Source organism: Triticum dicoccoides, chromosome 6B (assembly GCF_002162155.2).
Source record: "Triticum dicoccoides isolate Atlit2015 ecotype Zavitan chromosome 6B, WEW_v2.0, whole genome shotgun sequence".
NCBI lineage: Eukaryota > Viridiplantae > Streptophyta > Magnoliopsida > Poales > Poaceae > Triticum > Triticum dicoccoides.
This window is the reverse complement of record NC_041391.1, coordinates 98,381,181-98,396,204: the sequence shown is the minus strand read 5'-3', so window position 1 is coordinate 98,396,204 and position 15,024 is coordinate 98,381,181.

Genomic DNA, 15,024 nt, shown 5'->3' with positions numbered 1-15,024 from the left:
GAGAGGGGAGAGGGTGGCTTGCCCCCCAAGCCAAGGGGGGCGCCCCCTCTAGGGTTCCCCCTCAACCCTAGGCGCATGGGCCCAAGGGAGGGGGGTGCGGCCAGCCCACCAGGGGCTGGCTCCCTGCCCCATGCAGCCCATGTGCCCCCCCGGGAGGGGTGGCCCCTCCCGGTGGACCCCCGGAACCCTTCCGGTGGCCCCGGTACAATACCGATATGACCCCGAAACTTCCCGGTGTCCGTTTAACAACTTCCCATATATAAATCTTTACCTCCGGACCCTTCCAGATCTCCTCGTGACGTCCAGGATCCCATCCGGAACTCCGAACAACATTCGGTAGTCACATACTAGTCTTCCTAATAACCCTAGCGTCACCGAACCTTAAGTGTGTAGACCCTACGGGTTCGGGAGACATGCAGACATGACCGAGACGCTCTCAGTCAATAACCAACAGCGGGATCTGGATACCCATGACGGCTCCCACATGCTCCTCGATGTTGTCATCGGATGAACCACTATGTCGAGGATTCGATCAAACCCTGTATGCAATTCCCTTTGTCAATCGGTACGTTACTTGCCCGAGACTCGATCGTCGGTATCCCAATACCTTGTTCAGTCTCGTTACCGGCAAGTCACTTTACTCGTACCGTAATGCATGATCCCGTGTCCAACACCTTGGTCACATTGAGCTCATTATGATGATGCATTACCGAGTGGGCCCAGAGATACCTCTCCGTCATACGGAGTGACAAATCCCAGTCTCGATCCGTGTCAACCCAACAGATACTTTCGGAGATACCTGTAATGCACCTTTATAGTCACCCAGTTACGTTGTGATGTTTGATACACCCAAGGCACTCTTACGGTATCCGGGAGTTACACGATCTCATGGTCGAAGGAATAGATACTTGACACTGGCAAAGCTCTAGCAAAACGAACTACACGATCTTTTATGCTATGCTTAGGATTGGGTCTTGTCCATCACATCATTCTCCTAATGATGTGATCCCGTTGTCAACGACATCTAATGTCCATAGTCAGGAAACCATGACTATCTGTTGATCACAACGAGCTGGTCAACTAGAGGCTCACCAGGGACATATTGTGGTCTAAGTATTCACACGTGTATTACGATTTCCGGGTAATACAGTTATAGCATGAATAATAGACATTTATCATGAACATTGAAATATAATAATACTTTTATATTGCCTCTAGGGCATATTTCCAACAGAAACCCCCGCGCCCCTACCCATCTACCCACCCCTCCCCTCCCCCCCGTCGGCAGTTCATCCTTTTCTCCCCCAAGTCGCCCCTCTCTCCCTCTCTCATCTCCTCCACTCCCCCCTTGGATCTTCACCGATTCTTCACCGTTTTGGCGGATCGAGATGGCCCCGGGGAGAGAACCGTAAGCTCCTCCGATCCCTCCAATTAGTTTTTGCAAACTTGCTACCGATTCGACGCATTATTTGCTTGAAATCCCTCATGTTTTTGAACTTAGATTGATTTTTTTTCACCTAAGATTGATTGTAGTTGTAGTTCTTAGTTCTTTAGTAAGTAGTGGTATTGGATATGTACTCTAATCAATAGTTCATATGTTAGTGTGAAGATGAACCCTAGTTCATAATTTTTTTTGTTATAAAAATTATGATGTAATGTTGATAAAGGGATGAACCCTAGTTTGATGATGCATGTGATATAATGATATGATCTAGTGTGAAGATGAACCCTAGTTTGATGATGCATGTTGATATGATGATATGAAGATGTTGTTTGGAAAATTTTGTTTAAAAATATGAAGCTATGATGTATGTTGGAGATTTTTTTTGATATGATGCATGTTGATATGATTTGATCCATCATGTGTAGTAGATGTTGTTGGAGGAATATGCTTAAAATTTTATCTTGATATGATTTGAGTTCATTGTTTGTTTATGTATGCTTATGCTTATGATGCTTTTGTTTATGAAACTCTATTAAGCCGGCCATCTCTTGCGGACAACATCGGCCCACGGTACTGCATGCTGGACTGGGCATTCGACAAGGGTCATCGTGCCCGTTTCATAGAGAACGGAGAGGTAAGTGATATGAAAGAAATTTTGATCAAAGTTCTCGGATTGATGAAAATGATTTCCTAACTTTTTGGCGTTCACTTTTTGACAGACGCTCCAGCCACTGCGCATGAGGGGTCACGGGGTTCGTGGGCATATGGACTACGACGAGCGCTACGCGCCGTTCTTCAAGAGAGCCCGTCTGTTGGGTTTCGTGCTGCAGTTCAAGCGTCAGCCGCCGACGCTTGTCCACGCGGCTCTCACAGCTCTGATTGACCATTGGAGACCGGAGACCCATTCTTTCCATCTGCCATGCGGGGAGATGACAGTGACCCTAGAGGACTGGGGGATGATTACTGCAATGCCGATCGAGGGTCATGCACTCACCGGTCGAGTGGAGAGGGCCAACTGGTAGGAGAGGGCCAACTGGTAGGAGAGGGTCACCACCCTCATCGGCGACTGCCCCGGTGCCAAGAGTAACCGTACATCCGGTGTGCCGTTGATCTAGCTCTCGCAGCACCGGAAGACATGCCCCCAAGGCGCAGATGAGGCGACTGTGGAGTTGTACGCGAGGGCCTATCTGTGGTATATTCTCTCGGAGGTCGTGTTTCCAGACAGCTCCGGGAACTCTGCCAACTGGGCGTATCTGTTCTTCCTAGCAGACTGGGATGCAGGGTACAGTTGGGGGACGGCATCTCTCGCCTACCTATACCGTTCGGTAAGAGAGTGTCTAATTGCGTACCTACCTATGAAAGTGTGTCCATGACATTTTCTTATATCTGATCCTCATTTGATGTTTTGCAGCTTGACGACGCAACACAGAGGATGGGAGACAAGTCCAATATGGGTGGCTTTGTCTGGGCCTTCTCCATTTGGATGTGGGAGCGACTGCCAGTGGGGCATCCGGAGAAGTTGCGAAGACGCCCATGGGAAGACTATGGCGAAGAAGGCAATGAGACTCGAAACCCCACCGTAGCTTACGAGTGGGACGTTGTCAAACTCTACACGGGGCTAAACAAGACTTCGTACAAGACCTACACCAACAAGTTGGAAGCTTTGACGCATACGCAGGTATATGAACTCGCCCAACACCTTTCTCTTTGATTCTGACTTTTGACCGAGAGTGCGAACTTACCAAGGTATATGTAATAGGTAATCTGGTGCCCGTATCGACAAGAACGAGAGTGGGCCTTTGATCTGAACGTGATGTGCGATGCGGACCGTGGTATCTGGCGGTGCATCGTGCCAATGATCTGTGTGTACGCCGTCGAGTGGCATTTGCCACAACGCGTGGCCACGCAGTTTGGGATTTATCAGCATACCCCACCGGGCCAGTCCACCGATACCGGCGGCCACGCGCTGCACCTGTGAGCTCTTTGTTCTCCGTGAGATTATCATGTTTCTTGTTGCTTATGATGATCTCATTGCGCTTATGATGATTCTTGTTGCTTATGCCCTGCAGGATGAGCCGGCAGAAGAATCAGTCGATCACAGACTGGGGAGAGGAGCATAAGACTCATGTGATGGAGTGGAACCGACGGAGGTACCGTAAAGACGTGGAGAGGAGAGTGACTAACTGGGATGATTACCTGGGCCGACACATGAGGTGGTACGATGATGGCCAGAAGCACCGTCTTCGTCTCAGGCCTCGATGGACAGCAGAAGACATCGCGGAGCTGGAGTGGGCTGACCCCGATGAACAGGCATACCAGACCGGCATCAGAGACATGCACAGTGGATTTAGGGAGTTTGCACCCCTCATCAACAGAGTGGTAAGTTCGAACTGACGGTTGATTTTAAAATATTTTATTCATCATCGTGACTGACTTATGCCGTTGCAGTCCAGTGAGCTGAACAGATGCATCTTCGATGCCTCAGATGCACTAGGTGATCTTCCCGGGAGCAGAGAATCGGAGACCAGAGTCAGGGGGGCGATGAAGGTACATTTTCAGCCTCCTCGGAACAGATGCATCTTTTTCACTTACAATCAGTCGATTTGATACTTATTATGACCTTGCTTCATTGTGTGTGCAGAAGTTCATGCAGCGTTGTCGCAAGCTGGTAGGGCTGCCTGGGTGTGCTGGAGCTGGGTCAGTTGAAGCTTATCAGCCTGTAGCCACACAGGGTATCATCGGCTCATCGAGCCATGCTCCCTCGTCGTCTAGGTTGGTTGGGGAGGAGGAGGATGAGGAGGAGGAGAAGGAGGAGGAGGAGGAGGCCACATATGAAGAAGGGGAGGAGGATTAGAGCAACGGGGAGGAGGAGTGCGATGAAGATTATGGACCTCCAACAACTCAAACGTCTCAAGCATCTCAGCTGCCGAAGAAGAGGAATCCGAAGACGAAGGATTTGCTGAGTCTGGAACCTTTCCAGAGACCGGTTCCTCGACGGCCCAAGAAGAAGACCGAAGACACTCGTTCAAAGAGTAACGAGGACCGTACCTCCAAGAGGGGAAGGAGCAACTGATTATGCTCTTCGATAGTTGGCTCTTTTAGTTTGGTTGAACTTCGTTTGGTTGAACTTTTCTAGTGGTTATGAAGCTACGTGGAACTATGTGTTTGCTATTTGTGGATCTATGTCTTTGTTATTTGTGAAACTATGTGGAACTCTGTTTACTAATTAGTTGAAGTTCGTTTGAAATGTTCTATGCACTTCAAATTTGTTAATGTGTATGTGATGCCCAAGTTTAATTGTTTGAGATCTGTGATATTGTTGTCATATTTGTGAAACTTGCTATAATATTACTGTCATATTGAATTTGAAAAGAAGCAAGCAATTGAACTTAAATTCATAAAACACAGGACCCTACCGCCAAGGACCCTGGTGGTAGGGTCAGACAGCCTACCGCCAGGGCACTTCAATTCTTCGTTACAGAAACATTACACTGAAAAAACAGGACCCTACCGCCATGGGCTCTGGCGGTAGGGTCGCACAGCCTATCGCCAGGGCTCCTGGCGGTAGGTGCTTAACCACGTTCAGCGCAGTCAAACGGCCGCCGTCCCCCTCCGTCGCACCCCTACCGTCATGGGCCGTGGCGGTAGGCTATCTAACTCTACCGCCAGAGACCCTGACGGTAGCAAAAGGGTCAAATCTCGAAAAAAATTCAAACAGGGGTCGGATCCTGAAATACTATCAAAAAGGGTCAAAACACGAAATTCGGCCGCACTAGGCACATATGATATGACCTGACCTTGACCTGGAGTACTGTATAAGCAGATGTGGGGTCATATTCCCCGTGTGTGCACGTCTTGACACTATGACCAAAACAACTAGAGTAGTATTTTATCCCGTCCAGCTGCCTTCCTCCTTCCTGTATCAAACAGTAATAGACGTGCTAATTGTGTATTGGGTATGCCATTAGCTATATTGTGCATGTGATTAAACTTTCGCATGAAGCTTATGATTTTCTGTTAGTACAGTACAATAAATTGGGAAAACATACCTCATGCCCCATTAACGGTCTGATGAGTAAAATTATTTGGCAATCCAATTTAAGTGATTCAGTTATTACAATAAATTTTAAAAAAATACTGCATGCGTTGTTAACATTCTGATGGTCCAAATTATTAGCAATAAAATTTCAATGATCTTGTGAGTACAATCAATTAAAAAAAACTTTGTGTATCGTTACCAATCTGATGGGTTTCCGTCAAAAAAGAGATGAGCGAAAAGAGATCCGATGGGTTAAATTATTGGCGATCAAATTTAAGTGGGCTTGTTAATTATTAATTCTGCATGTATGCTAACCATTCGCTTGGTTCTTATGCTAGCCTTTTTCACTAAATACTCCTACTTAATCAGACGTCAGAACCACAATTTGATGACTAATAAGATTAGAAACGTCAATGATGATTAAAAAATAATTATTAAAATGTCTTATTTAACCTGCCAGAGGGTTAATTAAAATAGTCGATTCGTACTAGTTAAGATAGACCAATAATTAAAAAGGGAAGATTTAAAAATAGTCAATCAGAACTACTTACTATGTCCGGGTTTACAAGTCCGCCATCCATTTTGCGTCAAAATTTGCCATAGATTTAATAACTAACAAAATATAAGTAGTTCAAAGGAGTTTCAAATGGTATTTTGTTTAATACTTAAAACGTAAATTTATTGACTAAATTTATGACCAAAATTCGCCACAAACATGATGAGGCTAATAAACCCAAACACAGGAAGTACTGTACTGAAGATTGAACAACAATTAACGGGAAAGATTTATTTTTGTTCCTAAAATCAAGACTCACGCCTCAATTACTACCCCTAACCTTCTTTTATTATTATAATGACATGCCATAGTCACAATCTGCAAGTGAACAATTACTCACAGGTTAAGTCCATGCACGAACCATGCACGGAGCCTGTACAGGATGGATTTGACACCACGCACAAACGAGTTGTTTGTGAAGCTAGTCAAGCTACTGCATCTCGTCACGTCAAAACCTGCAAACCCTGTGTAGAATCAGGCCCCACACTACATGGTCTGGACAAACATTTTGACAGAAGTGGATCAGATGGGGAAACAGAAGTGCCAAGCTAGTACGCCGCGTGACCAACTCACCGTGTATTGCGCGCACGCATAGGAGACAAGGGCTGACAATGGACTTGACAGAGAGGAATCCCAACGCGAATGCGGACGCCCCGGATACCGGCCTACCTGGTGCTCGTCCGCTGAAAATTCGCCCCCCCCCCCCTACCACCACCACCACCATTAAATTAATGTCCACAGCGTTGTGATTCAAATTTATTCTTTGTCTAAAGTTAAATTTGAAAGTTTGAATTTATGGATTCGGGATGTTATTGAGTTATGCAGCACTAAAACATGACAATTTGGAAATATATGATAGAAAATACAATAGTTTTAGAGAGTCTGAGTTTATACATTTATTTCTTTATCCTTGGTCGTTTGCCTCAGGCCGAGCACACCCAAGGAAGAGCAGAAAAATGAAAGCTCAGCTTCAGCACTTAAATCGCGCATTGGCTGGCCCAACAAAGTAGACTTGTTCGATCGCTCTAGTTAGTTTTTTTATCACTCCCTTTTTTTCTAGTGCTGCTCTGCCATTCAAGAATAAAATATTTTACCGGTTTTCTAAAAAAATGTTCAAAAAATTAAAAATTTCATAAATTTGAAAAAGTCCCTGGGTTTAAAAAAATATCATGGATTATATAAATGTTCACCTATCTGAAAAATGTTCATGAATTTGATAACTTTACAATTATTTTCAAATATCATACATTTTTAAAAGTATACAAATTTGAAAATTTTAGGGATTGAAAATATAATCATTGATTTTAAATTCTTTTAAAAATTATAAAAATCATGAATTTAGAAAATGTTCATTAGTCTATAAAAAAAGTTGATGGAATCTAATTGTTTAAAACATGGAAAAGAACAAAAAAGTGAAAACCCAGATTAAAAACCGAGTATGACTAGTGGATACTCCGTGCATTGCTGCAGCAATTGGTTGATTAAAGTTTGGGCGGATAACATGATAACCCGAATTAAAAATACATGTGACTTATCATATTTGATTACGTATAGTTGTAAAAATATTTACTGAATGTAAGTAAAATAATCAAATAAAAACATTTCCCCATGCATAGTTGAATGTCCTGGTGGGTCTTCTCCCATCCATGACTGAATGTTGAGGCGGGCCTTATCCCATTCATAATTGTTGGTGTGGTGGCATGCTTGCATATCGCGATAAACTAGAGATTTCCCCACATGTTGCACAAGGAATTCAAAGATAAATTTAAATGAATTATATATAAAGGAAGTGATCTAAATCAAATGCTACTGTCTTTAAACCTAGAAATGTTTCGCACTTGCATTGTGTGTGAACAAAAGGTATGCATGTACCGTTGACCATATTAGTTTCAACAATTAAACTAAGGCCCACCAGTAGCCTATAGAAGAAAACAAATTAAATAATATCCAATGTATTACATATGTCTATTACTAATAAAATAGAAATGTTGATGTGGTTTTTACATGGATGAAAAATATAGTTAGTGGATACTTACATGATACATTTGATGAGTTGGATTGCTTGCGTGGTCGGGAAAAAATTAGAGTTATTGATGATAAAGACATTATGTGGTTTGCATGGCTGAAAAATAATGATAATGGATCATGACATGGCACACTTACTGAGGTGTGGACAGTTTGCATTTTAAGATAAGTAGAGGTAGTGGGAATCTACCATTAAGTATACTAGAGGATACCCCGCGTGTTGCTACGGGAAATGGTTGATGAAATGTGGGTTGATAACATGAGAACTAGAATTAAAAATTCAAATGACTTATAATATTTGATTTTATATTGTTGTAGCAGTATTTATTGAATAACTAGAACAATTAGACGGAACCATTTTCCAACGCATGTTTGAATGTGGTGGTGAGTCTTTTTTCCATGCGTGATTACATATTGAGGTGGGCCATATCCCATTCATAGTTGTATGGTGAGGTGGCATACTTTCATTTTGAGATAAATAAGTTAGTGGGTGAAGGAAATATGCCCTAGAGGCAATAATAAAGTTGTTATTTATATTTCCTTATATCATGATAAATGTTTATTATTCATGCTAGAATTGTATTAACCGGAAACTTAGTGCATGTGTGAATACATAGACAGACAAAACATAGTGTCCCTAGTATGCCTCTACTTGACTAGCTCGTTAATCAAAGATGGTTATGTTTCCTAACCATAGACATGTGTTGTCATTTGATGAATGGGATCACATCATTAGGAGAATGATGTAATGGACAAGACTCATCCGTTAGCTTAGCATTATGATCGTGACAGTTTCATTGCTACTGCTTTCTTCATGACTTATACATGTTCCTCAGACTATGAGATTATGCAACTCCCGAATACCGGAGGAACACCTTGTGTGCTATCAAACGTCACAACGTAAATGGATGATTATAATGATGCTCTACAGGTGTCTCCGAAGGTTCTTGTTCGGTTGTCATAGATCAAGATTAGGATTTGTCACTTCGTGTTTCGGAGAGCTATCTCTGAGCCCTCCCGGTAATACTCATCACCATAAGCCTTGCAAGCAATGTGACTAATGAGTTAGTTGCAGGATGAAGCATCATGGAATGAGTAAAGAGACTTGCCGGTAATGAGATTGAAATAGGTATGATCATACAGACGATCGAATCTCGGGCAAGTAACATACCGATGACAAAGGGAACAACGTATGTTGTTATGTGGTTTGACCGATAAAGATCTTCGTAGAATATGTAGGAGCCAATATGAGCATCCAAGTTCCACTATTGGTTATTGACTGGAGATGTGTCTCTGTCATGTCTACGAACCCATAGGGTCCGCACGCTTAACGTTTGATGACGATTTGTATTATGAGTTATGTGATTTGATGACAGAAGTTTGTTCGGATTCCCGGATGAGATCACGGACGTGATGAGGAGTTTCGAAATGGTCGAGACATAAAGATCGATATATTGGAAGGCTATATTCGGACATCGGAAAGGTTCCAAGTGATTCTGGTATTTTTCGGAGTATCGGGGAGTTACTGGAATTCACCGGGAGAAGTAATGGGCCATATTGGGCTTTAGTGGAGAGAGGGAAGAAGGGCCAAGAGGTGGCGCACGCCTCCCCCCTGCCCAAACCGAATTGGACAAGGGGTGGGGGCGCAGCCTGTCGTGGTTCTAAGTCTGACAGTAGAATGGGGGGTAGGTATGGAGAGGCAAGATCCTAGCTACAGAGCAGTTGTGAACACAAGGATGTACGAGTTCAGGCCCTTCTCGGAGGAAGTAACAGCCCTACGTCTCGGAGCCCAGAGGCGGTCGACTGGATTATATGTGTATGGGTTACAGGGGTGCGAACCCTTTACACTGAGGAGGGGGGTGGCTTATATAGTATCCGCCAGACCCCTCCGGCCCTCAGTAATGCAGGGTTTAAAGTACATTAAGTCTAGGCGTTACTGGTAACGCCTTACATAAAGTGTCCTAAATGCCATAAAGACTACTTGATTACAGACCGTTTGGATGCAGAGTGCCTCTTGATCTCCTGGTGGTCGAGTGTGTCTTCATGGTCAAGTCCTTCGAGTACGTCGAGTGAGGTCCCTCTTGGTCGACTGGAAGGCAGTTTCTTCTAAGGGCGTCCTTGGGTAGGGCACTTAGATCAGGCCTGTGACCCTACCCTAGGTACATGACTTCATCATTAGCCCCCGAATGGATCGAGGTTTGAGTGAGGAAGGAGTTGATAATATTTCCGACCTGCTTTTGTGTTCTGGATATGCATTGTCTTGGACCAATAATCTCTTCGTTGATAACAACAACTTTTCTTCAGTCGCCTTGATCCATTCTTTTCTCTTGTCGAGTGAACTTTTGAACTTAGTAATTTCCGAGCGATGGATCGCAGGAAATCTCTCGTCTGACAGATCGATCTGCTGTTAGCGGATTTTGTGGGATCCGAATTTTGGGGGAAGCGCGCGAAGCGGGGCGGACCGCGGCGCTCGGATTGGATAGGGCATAGACGCCTCGATTCCCGCGCCACCTTTTTCGCCACGTATCGCGTGCGTGCGACTGTTGCGGGATGTGATTGGATTGCCTGGGCCCACTTGTCATTCACTCGGAAGTGCTCTTATAAAAGTGCCCGGCAAGGGTTTTGGAACAATATCTCTCCATTCTTCCCCCAGCCCTCTCCGCCTCCACCCACTGCGCCCGCTCTCGCCCGCGCCCAATCGCTCCTCGTACGCTTCGCCGGCAACAATGGTGAAGGAGAAGATGGCGGCGCTGGAGCGCGCGAAGAAGGCGACGGCGACGGGGAAGGCGAAAGGCTGGGTCCAATGGGATTGGATCCGGTCGACCAGTCGGGGCGGGTCTTCGTCCAGGTCCAGCCTGCCGCAAGGCTGGGTCCAAGGGGATTGGATCCGGTCGACCATCACCGAGAAGGATCTCACTGATATGGCCAACGATGGTTTAATCCCCCACGGAGCGGCGAGGCTCCCGGGGAACGAGTGGCAACCACAGCCGGAAGAGGGTGAGTGTGTTCTTCTGGCTACCCACGTCGACCGTGGGTTCTCTCTGCCTCTGAGTGTTTTCTTCCGTAGTTTCTTGAATTTCTTTGGGGCGCAACTCCGCCACTTCAATCCGAATTCCATCGCCTACCTTGCTGCCTTCGTGTCCATGTGTGAGAACTTCCTGGGTTGCCGACCGCACTGGGGTCTGTTCAAGTATATATTCACTTGTCGTTCTCAGACCGTGAAAAAGGCGAGTCCAGATGACGATAAGACCAAGCTTATTCAGATGTGTGGAGGTTTGGGGATTCAGATGAGGAACAAGAGCACCTTTCCGGCCATGACCCTTCCTGAGTCGGTCAGAGGATGGCAGTCGACTTGGTTCTACTGCCAAAACGAGTCGACGCCGGGGCAGTCGAGTGGTCTCCCTCCGTTCTCTATGAACCGAGCGCAGAAGCCCTCTTCTCTGAAGGTGCTCCCTGAGGAGAAATCCCAAGTGAAGATGTTGATGGAGCGCGTAGTCCAGTTAGTTCGGGAAGGAGTGACGGGTATGGACCTTCTGGAGGTCTTTCTTAGGCGACGCATCCAGCCTCTTCAGTACCGAGGCCATTGCATGTGGCTGTACTATGGAACTGAGGATGAGACTCGGATCCATCCAGAGGCAGTCGATGACGCTACACTGGAGAGGTGGATGGCTGCGGTCACTGGGAACAAGGACAACCCTCGAGGAGCCAGGAGGATTCCGCCACTCGACCATTCTAGCACTCCTTACAAGGTATGCCCACCTTATTTCCAATTGTATTCTTGTCATACTTGTTCTGCTTTTGCTGAAAATTTGTCGATTGATCCCTATCTTGCTGTCTCTCAGACCTTCACCGAACTATACTCGATGCCGAATGGAGCACAAACGCCGACTGAAGAGGAGGAAGCAAGTGGAGGCGAAAGCCAAGAGGAGTGGGACTCAGACGCTACTGACGATGATAATGATGATGACTCCGATGGGGAGGAAGAAGAGGAGGAGGAGGAGGAGGAAACCGCACCACCTCGCACGGAAAGACAATCGAAGCTCATTCATGACCCTGCGACTGAACATGGCAAGGGGGTCGCGATTGCCGCGCAGTCGACCAAGCACCCTCGGACCACTTCTCCGGCGCCGACTGAGAAGGCCCAGAAGCAATCTCGAACGGTGTCGTCGAAACCGGCGAAGGTCTTGCCAAAGATGAAGGTGTCGATTCCCACCATATCAGGGTAAAAATGCTATCTGAGTCTTCTTGCTCTACACGAGTTTATCTTTGGTCGGCTCATGAGTTAACCGACTGATTATTGGAATTGCAGTGCTGCTACTTCTGATACCTCGGCCAGGGCTGACGATCATGAGATGGAAGATGCTACAACCTCAAAACCTGGTACCACTCTCTTAATTCCGTTTTTTAGTCGATTGGCTCTTGGTCTCTAATTCTGATTCTTTTCTGTAGCTCCATCCAATGTCGTTACCACCCTTCCTGACGACGACGACGATGAGGAACCGCTGAAGCACAGGAGGGACAGGAAAGCGTCTACTGGCAGGGTGATTCAAGACGTGCCAGCACCCGAGACATTGGTCGCAGAGGAGGAGAACACCACTCGGCACACCGTATCTTTCGCGGTGCCGTTGACGAGTGCTCACCCTGCGTCGTCGAGTGCCGCACAGCCTTCACTCTTCTCGACCCACTACGTCCCAGAGGACCAAGCCAGTGCTGCAAAAGAAGCGATACGCCAGGCGGGAGTCATGATGGAGCGGGTAAAGGCCATCCGGGAAGGTAGTCAGGCAGCCTATGACGCCAGTTCTGCCCTTCAAAGCAACGTTCAGGTCAGTCGGTCATCGCCTGTTCTGTTAGGATATGATCTCTGAAAATTCTTCTTTCTGAAATCCGTAGTAGCTCTACACCCACTGGGTGTGTCGATTGAAATTCCGGTTTAGTGGGGGCACGCTGAGTGCACCCACTGGGTGTAGTCCCGAAGGCTATGGTGGACTGCTGGCAGTCGACATAGGCTTTATAAGTTAAGTTCTTCCTTCATTCGACTAGGTCGAATGGATTTCCAGACCGGTGGGGGCACACTGAGTGCACCCACTGGGTGTAGTCTCCGAGGCTGTGGTCGACTGCTGGTAGTCGGCTACAGTGTGAAGAATATGTCCTACTTATTTTTGCTGGTCGACTGGTCGACTCTTCCTTGATAGAACTAGTGGGGGCAAGCTGAGTGCACCCACTGGGTGTAGTCCCCGAGACTACGGTCGAATGCTTGTATTCGGCTGTAGTCTTAGAAACGTATGATTTTTTCTTAGTCACTCGGAAGTGAACTGTTTTTGACATCTGTCGATTGATTCTTCGCAGAAATCCTGTGACCTTGCGGCTCGTTACACCGAGCTTGATCTGAAGCTGGTCCAGGAGAATCTGGCGAAGGCGAAGGAAGAAGCTAGAGGTATGTTTGGTGAGGCTTCCAACGACTGCCTTTGCCCCCTATTTGATTCAAATTCTGACCTTGCTGCAACTTTGCAGGCAAAGTGAAGGAGGCCCAGAAGAAGAAAGACCTTGAGTTGGCTGAGATGCAGAGAACAGCTTTAGAGAAGACCAAACTTGCAGACGAGAAGTTGACTTCAGTCACCAGGCTTGAAGAAGAGAACACCAATCTGAAAGCTGCTCTCGCTATTGCCAACAAGGAGGTCAGTCGACTAAAAGATGACAAAGTTGCTCTGAATGACAAGGCCAGTCAGTTGGCTGGGAAGAAGAATGATCTGGAGGCCTATCTGAGCGGACTCGCCAAAAAGTTGTTCCTCATGCTCGAAGGTAATCCTTTGCGCCAAACAATCGTTTTTACAGTGATCTTTCCATTCGAACATTGCCTTGACTCGGCGATTGTACTTGCAGAATTTTGCCAAAACTTTGAAGAGGAGACTAGTCGAGTAGAACCAAACCTGGACCCCATCAACTCTCCGGTGAATGATGAAGTCGCCATGAACGTGTTCTGGCTCGAGTCTCGCGTTGCTGCTGTCACTGACTATCTTGCAAGGCTGAAGGTCGCCACTTCCCGCATCGACACTACGCTCTGGCCCGGGGAGACGCTCCAAAATGACCTCGAGTCTCTGATGACTCGACTAAACGCAGTCCCTGGTCGAGTGCAGGAGTGGAAGAAATCTTCGGCCAGGTGCGGCGCGGATGTTGCTCTATCTCTGGTCCGCGTTCACTGCAAGGATGCACGGGAGGACAAGCTGGTGGCTCTCAGGGTGGCCAACACCAAGAAGCACGATTTCAGATCTTTCATGGAGACCTTCATTGCCGCTGCCACTCGGATTGCAGATGGAATTGATCTGGACGAGTTTGTGGCACCTTCCAGCCCTCCACAGGAGGGGTAAAAAACTTCTGAGCTTGATACTTTAAATTTGCCTCAGTATGCCGAGTGAGTTTTGTAACCGATTAACCTTAACAGGCTTAGCGCCTGAGCACTTTCGGTTCCGTTAGGTATTTATCCGAACTTGGATTCGACGTTCGAATATGCTTGCATTTGGCTTGAGATGTCTTTTGCAGGTTAAAGCGAGATGCTCATTGCAGTCGACTTGTTCCCCAATTTGCTTAAGCGGGCACTGGACTGCGGCTAAGCCTCCGAGTGGGAGGCATGCTCTCCACTCGGTAGGATTTTTATATCTTAGGCGAGCACTGGGCTGCAGCTAAGCCCCCGAGTGGGAGGTCTGCTCTCCACTCGGTAGGATTTTTATATCTTAAGCGAGCACTGGTCTGCAGCTAAGCCCCCGAGTGGGAGGTCTGCTCTCCACTCGGTAGGATTTTTATATCTTAGGCGAGCACTGGGCTGCAGCTAAGCCGCCGAGTGGGAGGTCTGCTCTCCACTTGGTAGGATTTTTATATCTTAGGCGAGCACTGGGCTGCAGCTAAGCCCCCGAGTGGGAGGTCTGCTCTCCACTCAGTAGGATTTTTATATCTTAGGCGAGCACT